General features: G+C 43.4%; 1 protein-coding gene, 1 long non-coding RNA gene and 1 pseudogene across 2 annotated transcripts in view; 1 reads left to right on the forward strand and 2 right to left on the reverse strand.

Moving 5' to 3' along the window:
• Nucleotides 1-12494, forward strand: part of LOC144168852 (uncharacterized) — a 223233-nt gene that overhangs the window by 57451 nt on the left and 153288 nt on the right. The gene's annotated exons all lie outside the window — the stretch shown is intronic.
• The window catches only part of LOC144168850 (juvenile hormone acid O-methyltransferase-like), an 89477-nt gene that overhangs the window by 47210 nt on the left and 29773 nt on the right, over nucleotides 1-12494 (reverse strand). The window lies entirely within an intron of this gene.
• On the reverse strand, nucleotides 2180-7649 carry LOC144167077 (uncharacterized; annotated as a pseudogene).

Below are 12494 nucleotides of genomic sequence, written 5' to 3' on the forward strand. Positions count from 1 at the left end.
ATGTCTAGGGCAATTCCTCTTACACCATATCTGGAGAGTTTGATCAATAAAATGTCATCCTTGACACAGTCAAAGGCTATTTTGAAGTCAAGAAATACCCAAACAGTAAATAGTTTATTTTCTATGTTGTCAATTATTTTATCTTTAATATTCAGTAACGCCATTTCAGTGGATTGTTTCTTTTGAAAGCCATATTGATTCTGTACTTCTTCTGCTGTTCTTCTGCTGCAAGAAGTGAGTAAGTCGCGAGTTTATTGTTTCTTCAATAACCTTAGAAAACTTAGGTAAAACACAGATTGGCCGGTAATAACCAAGATTGTTTTTATCTCCTCCTTTGAAAATGACAGCTACCTTTGCGATTTTAAGTTGGGTGGGGAACGTTCCTGAGCTTAGAATAAGATTGCATATGTGCGATAGAGGTAAACATAACACGAGCGACTGCTTTAAGAGGTGCTGCCTTTATTTCGTCCACACCGCAAGCACCACTATTCTTTAGTTTATTTAACAGGCCGTACATCTCTTGCGCTGTAGTAGGAGACATAAAAATTGATGAGTCCGAACAAATAATATAGGATGTACAGATAACACTATTAGTCGATGCAGAGGCGCACAAACCTGCCTTTAGGAAATAATTATTGAATTTGTTTGCTAAGAAAGTGTCGCAATGCGGTATTCCCTCGATTACTAATCTTGATATTGTTTCTCTCTCGTTCTTTTTCCGTAGTGCATTTACGCAATTCCATACTTTTCTACAGTCATTTGAGATACTGACAAACCTATTCTCATATCACAAGTTACGTGCGTGTTTAATAACGTACGCGAACTTATTTCTAATGTTTTTGTACTAAGCTAACTGATCGAAGTTTTTGGTTCGAATAAATGATGCGAATAGTTTGTCTCGTCCTTTTATTCTCTTGAGTAAGGAGGCATCAATCCACGGTTTTCTAGATTTTTTGTTCCTTTTTAGCTGTTCTAGAGGAAATGCGCTATCATATACTTCCGTAAATAGTTTTTAAAACTGTCATAGAGAAGAGGGGGATCATTTGTCTGCATTACAGGGTCCCAGCTGGCTTCCTCAACTAAATGGTTTAAAAATCGATCTTTTCTGCAGATAATATTTTGCGTAGAATAGGTGCGTGGTCTATATGTTTGTTGGGCTGGGTTATGTAGGGTGGAAAAAAGAGAAAGAACGGCATGTGATCACTTATATCTGATATAAACGCTCCGGCATCGGATTGGGCAATTTTAAAATTTGTAAAACCTACGTCTAGCAACGTTTCGGGTGTACTTGTTACCCTTGTCGGTATGTCAATATTACTTCGAGGGCCAAAAGAAAGAAAAACATCAAGTAGCTTTCGAACAGAGGAATCCACCAAGAGCAAATTAACATTGAAATCACCGGTAACGATGATAGGTAGACCAATGCACTCACAATACTCTAGAATACGCTCAACAAATTTTATAAATGGGGTTGTAGCCCCATTTGGATGTCTGTAAAGTACTACCAACATTGTATTCAAACACTTTACAAGCACACATTCATAGTGAGCATCTATGAAGGAGTATTCTGGAACCACTTCGTGATTGCAGGTGTTTTTTTTTTTACATATATAGCAACACCCCCTCCCCTTTTGCTAGTTCCCGAAACTGAGATGCAGTTGTACCCTGAAAAATTTACAACGGGGCATTAGTTAGAAAACCAGGTTTCAGTGAAGTGGCTCAGTGGCTAAGGCGTTGCGCTGCTGAGCACGAGGTCGCGGGTTCGATTCCCGGCCGCGGCGGCCGCTTTTCTGATGGAGGCGAAAAGCAAAAACGCCCGTGTGTCCGAGATTTCGGCGCACGTTAAAGATCCCCAGGCGGTCAAAATTAATCCGGAGCCCTCCACTACGGCGCGCCTCATCGCCTGCGTTGCGTCGGCGCGTTAAACCCTACAATCAATCAATCAATCAGGTTTCAGTGAATGTTAAAACGTCGAATAGATGACCTAAAACATCTAAAAAAAGTTGACGGCATCATGCTTGTTCCTTAAACTTGTCACGTTGAGTTTAAGTAAAGAAAATTGCTTGGTGCAATTTAAGGCCCTGCGTTGTCTAAACGAAGCAGCATCGTGATAACTACGTGTTTTATCGCGTGTAGGCATGTGCCTTTATGGCGTAAGAAAATTATTGAAGTCCTGGTGCTATCTTATTTGGTCGAGGTCACTGGCTGCATTTTTCCTTCGTATTCTGTCATGTTGACTGCGCCGAACAAAGATTTTTCCGTCCTTGACCCATGCGAACTGGTATTCCATTTTCCTTGCCTTTGTTTTCATCTGCCAGAACAAGCGTTTGTTTTGAGCAGTCAAGTTTTTATTGCTGAAAACTTTTGATTTCTTCCTTCTTAGTTCACTTCTTTTTGCAAGCCAAGCGTCACGGGTATAGCGGGCTGAAAAGCGCACTTATCTGCGATGGCTTATCTGTCCCGTCTGCGCCTGCCCTAGAAAGCAGCCGGCCGGCGGCTTCAATATCGTTTTCAGATAGTCTAAGAAGTTCCAGTTCAGAAGCTCCAGTGAGCACGGGCGCAGTCCAGCCGACATGGCTAATCGCCCTCCTTGCTTGTTGCAGGCTTTGCTTGCAATCATCAGCTGTTTATCACCGCCCCCCTCCCCTGGATTTTCTTCTCCTGGACCACTCCGGCACCTGCGCGATGGCATCTTCGTTTGCTGCTCGCCTCCTCCCCCGCTGGATGGGCCGCTGCAGCTGTCCTGGCCGTGCGCTCCGCGTGTGGTGGCGCCAGTGAAGTTCTGTGACGTACCACCTTCCTCATCGACATCGAAAGCCTGGGAAAAGGATATAAGAAGACTTCCCACCGCTCCAATCTTCAGTGGGCACGGGCGCAGTCCAGCCGACATGGCTAATCGCCCTCCTTGCTTGTTGCAGGCTTTGCTTGCAATCATCAGCTGTTTATCACCGCCCCCCTCCCCTGGATTTTCTTCTCCTGGACCACTCCGGCACCTGCGCGATGGCATCTTCGTTTGCTGCTCGCCTCCTCCCCCGCTGGATGGGCCGCTGCAGCTGTCCTGGCCGTGCGCTCCGCGTGTGGTGGCGCCAGTGAAGTTCTGTGACGTACCACCTTCCTCATCGACATCGACAGCCTGGGAAAAGGATATAAGAAGACTTCCCACCGCTCCAATCTTCAGTGGGCACGGGCGCAGTCCAGCCGACATGGCTAATCGCCCTCCTTGCTTGTTGCAGGTGTGTATGCCGTATTCACTGTATGCTAGAAGGTCCGATGACAGGTTTCTATTAGTTTTCCCGTGCCCACAAGTGCTCTGTGATTCTGTTTGCAATTGTGTTTCTATGGTTTTTCTATTACTACGTTCAGGCGATATAGAAAGCAACCCCGGTCCGTCTACACGTTCCCAGTCCGTACTAGACCTAGATACCCTACCTGATGACCCCACAGAACAAACAAAAGTCATGTTTCACCTCCTCAAGGATTTACACTCTCGAGCTCTGAAAAGTTCTGCGTGGCAAACCGAAGTTGTGGCTGAAATGAAGGCTATTAAGGATGGACAGAAAGCCATTGAAACCCAAATGTCAAATTTCCAAATTAAACTCAACCAATCAGAACAAAAATCGGAGCAGATTGAAAGCCAACAGCAGGAACTTTTGAGCTTGCAGAGCACAACCCACGAACTAACAAGTCAAAACTATGAACTCGCATCTCATTTAGACGAACTAGAAGACCGATCTCGCCGAAACAACTTGATTTTTACGGCATTCCAGACACAAAAGAAACGTGGGAAGAAACAGAAACCAAAATAGTGACCGAGCTAACATCGGTTCTTGATGGGTTTTCGCGTAATGAAATTGAGCGCGCACACAGACTGGGTAGTTTTTCAAACGGCAAAGTCCGGCCAATCATTGTTAAATTCAGCAACTTCAAAACAAAAGATAAATTCCTCGGTTTGAGGAAAGAACTGAAAGAAAAAGACCTCACTGTCGGCGAGGACTTTTCACCCAGTACTCGTCTGATACACAAAAAACTGATTGAATTCGGCAAAAAACAACCTGGATCACCCAAATTTCAGCTAAGGTACAAAAAAATGAAGCTCAACAACAAATGGTACACCTACGATCTTATCTCGAATTCCATACGCGAAATGCAGGCAGAGGAAGACGCTTCTTCCAGCCGTCAACCACAGGCCCTAACATAGGAACGCGTGAGGGGCAGTGGCTCGTCACTTTCACCCACGTGTCCATCTGTCGTATCCATTTTGTTTGGCAACGTTCGAAGCACAGTTCACAAACGCGACGCACTGTCATCAGTCATCGACACCTGCAACGCTCATATTATCGCCCTAACCGAAACGTGGCTATCAACTAATATCCGGGACTCCGAAATCTTTCATAATGCCTCTAACTTTTCCCTTTATCGCTGCGATAGAACCATACGACGAGGCGGTGGCGTAATGCTAGCCATTTCAAAAGATCTTCCGTCATTATGCGTGCACATTAAAAACACCCTCGAGATGGTTTGGGCTTCAGTCACAATCAATCATCAAAAAGTAGCAATAGGTGTTTGCTACAGGTCTCCTTCTTCACCACCCGGTTTTGTTAACGACTTACATGACGCAATTAACAATATTCGAAACCGTTTTCCTTTGTCGCCTGTTTTCTTACTCGGCGATTTTAATTTTCCTAACATAGATTGGCACGCCGAGCAGACTCACCTTACCTCGTTTTCTCAGGAATCCAGCGACTTTCTTGAAATGTGTTCTATATTCTCTTTAACACAATTAGTTTCTGAACCGACTAGAATTGCGGATAACTGTGCAAATACCCTCGACCTTATCTTAACTAATCGCCCTGATTTCGTTTCCCCAATCACTTACTTGCCTGGAATAAGCGACCATTGTCTTCTCACTCTCGATATTCACGCACCGATCTTAAAAACAAGACGAGTTAGAAAAACTGTACACGACTACAGCAGAGCTGACTTCGCTTCCATAAATAACGCCTTGTCACAATTTATTGAAGTTTTTTTTCGAAATTTTGATGATCGTTCGGTCGAAGAAAACTGGGACATTTTTGCGCGTAAAGTTCATGAACTAACCGAAAAGCACATTCCACAACGTACAATCACCACTAACACGCATGCACCTTGGTACAATATTCATATCAAACGTCTAGCTAACAAAAAGAAGCGTCTTTATCGCCAGGCCAAACGAAATCCTACAAACACGCGCTGGTCCGCCTATAATATTGCTTCGAATGCTTATGTTTCAGCTATTAAAAATGCCAAATTGTACTTTTTAACCAATACACTACCAGCCATGCTAAAAAACAACCCTAGACAGTTCTGGCGAGCTATTAATCCGTCATACTCTGACAAAATTAGCTTGGTTGACCCGTCAAATAACCCGATCCCTGAAGATCAAAGTGCTACTGTCTTGCAAGAGGTATTCGTTAACATTTTTTCGAATGCAAAAAACAACTACCTTCCTGTGACAAATCACTATAACTACACCATCATGCCTCAAATATCTTTCGACATAGCTGGTATATATAAATTAATTAGTGGTCTTTGTAATCATTCCTCCCCTGGTTATGACAACATCACAACAAAATTTCTAAAAAACACGTCCACCTACAGTGCCATCCTACTAACAAAAATTTTTCAACAATCATTAGATATGTCCAGTCTTCCCACATCATGGAAAATCGGAAAGGTGGTTCCAGTTCACAAATCGGGGAACAAATCTAATCCAGCTAACTACCGTCCTATTTCTCTTACAAGTACTTGTTGCAAGCTTTTAGAACACGTAATTTACTCCAACTTGGTAAAATTCCTAGAATCAAACTCATTTTTCACATCGGCACAACATGGATTTCGCAAATCATACTCATGTGAAACTCAGCTTGCATTGCTAACTCATAAGCTGCATCAAATCCTAGATCGCTCATCACACGCCGACTGTATTTTTCTGGATTTTTCAAAAGCATTCGATAAGGTATCACATAAACTACTACTCCATAAGCTAGGAAAACTAAACATAGATCGGAATGTCCTTAGATGGATTAAGTATTTTCTAACTAATCGTACCCAATTTGTTTCAGCTAACGGCCATAACTCCAAACTAAGTAATGTTGATTCTGGTGTACCCCAAGGATCCGTCCTTGGTCCGCTTTTATTTCTTATCTATATTAACGACCTTCATAATGTCGTGTCTTCTAATTTGCACCTTTTCGCAGATGACTGTGTTATATTTCGGGAAATAACCAGCGAAAATGATAGTCGAATACTTCAATCTGATCTCTCTGCTATTAATAACTGGTGTAATACCTGGCTAATGGAACTGAATACAAATAAATGTAAAGTCATGCATGTTTCTAGGATTAACGTAACTCGATGTTCCTACTACCTCAATAACGTATGCTTGCAATCCGTTGACTCTTACAAATACTTAGGTGTCCATATTACTTTTAACCTAGCGTGGGATGCTCACGTGGAATATGTTGCTAATAACGCTAACAGAATGCTGGGCTACTTGCGTAGGAACTTCCATAACGCACCATCATCATTAAAACTACTACTGTATAAAACATTAGTGCGCTCTAAATTAGAATATGCTTCATCAGTATGGGACCCCAGTCACGATAAACTAACCTACCGTCTTGAAATGGTCCAGAATAACTCTGCACGCTTCATTCTTTCCAATTATAACCGTACAGCCAGCATAACAACTATGAAGTCCAGTCTTGACCTGCCGTTACTACAGACTCGTCGTAAAATTGCTCGCCTCAGCTTATTTCACAAACTATATCATCATAATGACCTACGCCATAAATTAATTCCCTCTCCGTCCTACCATTCCCATCGCATTGATCACGCTCACAAAGTAGGTCTCAATTCATGTCTTACGAGAACGTTCGTGCAATCATTTATACCCCGTACATCACGAGACTGGAACCACCTTCCTGCAGAAGTTGTATCGATTACTGATAACCATTTTTTTCACGATACCCTACCTAACATTGTATAATAAGGTGAACTCATCTTTACATAACAAACTGATTGCTCTATTTGCGTTTGTATTTTATGTGACTGCTTTTGTTATACCTGAATTGTTTATTTACTTGATATGAATGTATCTTTATAAAACAAACTGATTGCTTTATTTGCGTTTATATTGTAACTGACTGCTTTTTTATTATGTTTGTATTGTAGATTGTAACCACTCCCCTCTGTAATGCCTTCCGGCCCTGAGGGTAAATAAATAAATAAAAAATAAATAAATAAATATGCAAGAAGATTCCTGTTTTCTATCACTTTTTCATTAGTTTTTTCGGCAAGTCCATGGATTTCTAGGTTAAGGCGTCTGCTGTATTCATCAAGGTTATTAACGTCTTGCCTAAGCATTTCCATTTCTCGTTCGTTTGTCTGTGCTTTGAGTTTTTCCACCCGCTTTCTTAAACTGCTCATGTCAGCATTTTGACGCTTCATTTCGGCAAGCACCTATCATACTTTCTTGACATTTCCTGCATTGACCTTTCAATGGCATGCACAGTGGCAGCAATGCCTTCCAGAACGTCGACTTGTGATTTCACCGTAAGTAGTAAAGACAATTTTCTGTGAATTTCACCTATTTCCTTCGTAAGGTTCATTCCGTTTTTCTTTGTTTTCTGGTTAAGTGCTCTGACAACTTCAATTTTTTGCCATTTTACATGTTGCACATATTTACATGGCATGAACTGCATCCTGTGTTACTAAAAAGGGTGGTTCTAAACTAATACGTTTTCGGGTGGTAACCCATGAGGCGGGAACTTGAGGTCTCTGAAGGAAAACCTCGAAGTAAGAACACTGACCGCGTATCGGTTCGTTTCACTGCAAATGCAGTCCAACGACGATAGTTCTCAGTATCTCCTTTTCTGCCCTGAACTCCCACTACTAATTTTACTTCCCTCAGGCTCTTATACGAAAAATTGAATTGGGGTTCGTTTAGTGCAATTAAATTTTCCGACCTTCGCAATGCTCACGCGCCACCTGTGTGGATTGGGCGCATGCTTATTTGTCTTGTATCATGTTGTTCTTTCACAGCACGAAGAGGAGTTCGGTTCTTTTAAGTGCGCACCACTTTAGGGGCCCTGCTTGTCGTCATAGCTCATTTGGGGTCACGGTACCTAGCCAACCTAGTAACGAGTAAATCAGCGTCACGCAAGGAGGTTGTAAAAAACTTCTCGAGCGGAAATGGCTCTCGAAAAGTGACGCCGACGGCCGCCGTTACATATTCCAAGGCTAGCATTACATATTCTCGTCGACAAAGCAAACTTGGCTATCGGTACCTCCCATGCAAACCTAAAGAAACACGCAAGCACTTTGGCACCCCTGCCAGCTCAGCGCCCTTTCTGCCCACGGCAATATGGCCGCCGACCGGTTTGCCCGGCTTCTCTTCCTCACGTTCCCGGGTATGGGAGGCCTCCACTCCAGAAGTTTTATACAACCTCTTTGGCGTCACGCACCCGAAGAGGGGCTTTGAAAAGATCATTCCTTGCCCTGGTCGTGATGGAAGCTGGGTCCCTCTCGTCACGAAGACGATGTCGATGTCATTGCGCCACGCAGCCACACGTTTTTCATTCGCAAAATGTTGGACGCGATCTTTGCGCGGGGCCATTGGCACAGTGGCCACCACTGCTAGGCCTCAAATAAGGACCCAATATTATAGACAGAGTAAAGAATTTCAAAATAACGCATTGTTACCTAAAATTAATGAATTCCCAAGCCAGTATCTCGTTATAGGTCATTTCAGGGGCGGCGGCACCCTCTTTTGACTACTATCGATACCAATGCCAGGCCGTTACTAAAACTAGTTGAGAGAGGGCGCTAAACGCCTTTAGCTCTGCCGAATCACGGCTCCGCACTTGACACTTTTCACGTTGAATGGAACTGCGTTAATTTTTGTGCTCGATTTCATCAATCAAGTTTTGAAGCCTGCCCGCGTCATTTTTAACTTTTTTTTTTCACTTGCTATACGAAACAGAAACCCAAAGTGTATCCTTAAATAAAACAGTGCGGGTAGTACCTGCCAAGCACTTCCAATGTGTCTCAGTATTTCCCGGCGTTTTCTTTGCGCTGAATAATGCGAGCATGTATGACTTACGGCAGTAGTTTAAGTTGTTTGGAATGGTTATGCTTACGCTATACACTGCTTTTTGACTAATTCTTACGACGTTTCGCCGTAAGGCTGAATCGAGGGACAGACAGACAGACAGACAGACAGACAGACAGACAGACAGACAGACAGACAGACAGACAGACAGACAGACAGACAGACAGACAGACAGACAGACAGACAGACCGGGATTGTCGCATTTGACTAGCCAGAGAATATTGTCTTTAAAAAATATGGGTTCGGGAACATACTCGTGTGGATGACATTCCAGTTTAAGCGAAAGGTGGGGGCTTGGGCTAGGCGCGTCATAGCTTCAAGAGACAATAGGTGGACCATCCGTCTGAGGGAATGGGCTTCAATAGACCACAAAACAAAAAAGGAGCCCTAGGACTGGATGGCGCGACCAACTCGGAAATTCGGGGTCAAAGGGTGAACTCAGCTAGCACTCGATAGACGTAGCTGGAAATCTTTGAGACAGGCCTACCCTCCGCAGTAAACACAAACACCCTTATAATGAGGATGGTAAGGGTTTTCATACCATGTGTATTCTATTTGTAATTTGTTTATCTACACCTTTAGGGTGAACAGACGCGCGTCAAGCTGCTGTTGAGCTCGGCTACATCCATCCTACATCTAAATCAGTCAAAGTGCTTGGCCCGGCCATTTTATAGCAGTATTGGGGAAAATGAATCCGGTTGGGACTATTCCCTAGACACACAGAAGAACATCAGGCCACGTTAGCCAGAAACAAGCTATGTATACATTAGCGTCCTCTTCATACCGTTAAGGTACGTTCTCATTTGCGAAACAGCGTCCGCGTACCCCCGGACGCTTACAAGCGCATTGCGCAAATTACTGTTTTTGCAGCATGAGGGTGGGTCCCAAACCAATTTATTGTGGCACGCCGCGTTCCACGGTGCCGCGAGAGTCAAGAAGAGGTTGCAAAGGGTAACGCCAGAACCGAAGTGAGCACTCTTGCCAGTTGTCCCGAGTGCGGTCCCAGCTTCGGGGCGGTCAGCCGGGCCGGTCATCGTGAGCGCACTGCTACCTTATGCCTTGCCGATATAATCAACCGTTTCGTGAAAACTCTCCCATTGTTTCTTTTCTTCCGTGATAAGTCACACTTTAAAATTATAAAAACGCGAGGTAAAATGAGCCAGTTTGGGTATCCTGCATCAGAGACAGTAATGTTTGCATTTCGCCCTCGAAGTCTTGGTAGCACCACCACGCACTCTAAGAAAAATGGCGTCAGAAAAGGGTCCCAGCAACAATGACTCTTTTTTACACTTTCTGGCTCTAGCAGTACTAAAAGTACTCGCAGAACAGTCGGTTTGATTGTACGCTTCATCGCGACGACGCAACGTAGGCGATGAGCAGCGCCGTAGTGGAGGACTTTCGATTAATTTTGATCACCTGGGGGATCTTAACGTGCGCTGAAATCCCGTACACCCCGGCGTTTTTGCTTTTCATCTCCATCAGAAAGCGGCCGTTGCGGCCGCGAGTCGAACACGCGTCCACAGAACAGAGTCGCGGTTGGTGAGACTCCTTTCGGTCTCCGCTAACACCATATGCCACATGTCAACGGTGGCGCGCATTTGCTGATAAACGCATAACTGCTTAACGCCTCCCCATCGAAAAAACTACAATGACCGGGATGCATTCGAATAAAACATATGGCTGTGCAGTGTAGTTTAAAAATGAATTACTGGATGACAAAATTAGTTTATGATGTAATGCGCAGAAATATTTCCTTACATGCAGTGTGAGAATATGCCACACGTGCGGTAGGATTACTGAAGTGATGCCTGCATAGTGAAGAGGCAAATAAAAACCAAATTAAAAGGGCCATGAACACAAAATACACTATCGCTCAGTTTGACGTAACTAGCTCTTGGTAACTCCTTCAGCTCTATTCCATGTGTAAAAGGCCCTTTTGTTCGCAGAAAAATAGCAAGAAATATATAACTTTCAAACTCTGCGCGTCAGTGACGTATAATGGACAACGGTGACATTATAGGGACGAGAAATAAAAGCATGATTACCGGTGTTTAAATATACGTTCGCTGACAAGTGATACTAATAAATGGAACTAGAGATCCTCCTACACTCGTCCAGTTATAAGGGACGTAGGCGGGTCTCAACCAATTGCACAAACAAGGTTATGCGACGTCATAGTGATAATGCCGGACAGTGGTTGAAGAGTAGCAACTAGTCGTATGTTTTCCTTTATATCACGGCTGCCATAAAATTGACATTGTTGTTATACGGACAAACCAGTCATTTTAATGCGGAAAAACGTATTTTTATGGTCATTTTAATGACGGAATTATTGGGGTGTCTTTGAGAATGCGTTAGTGTCGTCTTTGACAAACACCAACACTTATTGTGTTCGACATCAGCAGTAGGCTCGGTCTGACGTCCCTTAGGCCATGCAGGCATTTTCTTGTTATTAAGGTGCCCGTTGTAGTTTCAATTAACATGTTTTATTCAATTTATTCTCTGTGTAATTTTAATCTTTTGTGCTGCCTAGATAGGTGTTGGTAACAATCATTGACTCTTAGTGATGCTAGCTGTATCACTTTTCATAAAACCCTGAAATAAAAGTGTTAAACCGGGCATTCCTGAACACTTTTCAGAGGACGTGCGTGGACATTCCCATAGTTATCTACTAATTTTGTAAGCATTCTCACACCGCTACTCTTTCTGAACTTTTTCGTGCTACATTAGGCTCTGAGTACCCTAATTGGTATATTTCCGTAGTTCTTCCGCGTCAGTGGGCTTAAACATTCAGTGATATAGCGTTTGTTTTTTTTTTTTTTCAAGCTTTTAATCAGTAATCCCCATTTACACTGGTGTACCGAATGAATGCCTTAACTTGGCGAATTGTGCACATTTATGCTGTTAGAGGGAGTTACGCTGTTGCTGTTTTGTACTATTTCTTGGCATTTCTGTTGAACATTTAGAGTGAATGACGTTGTTATCATTGCGTGAGTGCCAAGGTTTATACAGACTTTTGTATCGGACGCACTAAGGGTCACCCACGCAACAGAGGGACGCAGATGCTGCCTCATATCCAGGGAAAACAGAGCCCTTATGATTGTCACACCCTATTTATAACCTGGCTGCGATTACTAAGTTTTACGGGGGATACTAGCCGCCTTAACACCATGCGGTACTTGTAAGCACGAACATGAGCTAAATTAGGCCGGGTTCCGACTGCTGCCGCAATTGTCGTAATAACTTTAAAGAATGACGTCATTTCGCGTCTCAGCCAACCGAACTGCGTGACAGGCCATTTTTTTACGTCCATAACTCACGGTATGGTTGTTACGTCGGTAGT

This window comes from Haemaphysalis longicornis, unplaced genomic scaffold (assembly GCF_048455015.1).
Source record: "Haemaphysalis longicornis isolate Haplotype H1 unplaced genomic scaffold, Haemaphysalis longicornis Haplotype H1 scaffold_2, whole genome shotgun sequence".
Taxonomy (NCBI): Eukaryota; Metazoa; Arthropoda; class Arachnida; order Ixodida; family Ixodidae; genus Haemaphysalis; species Haemaphysalis longicornis.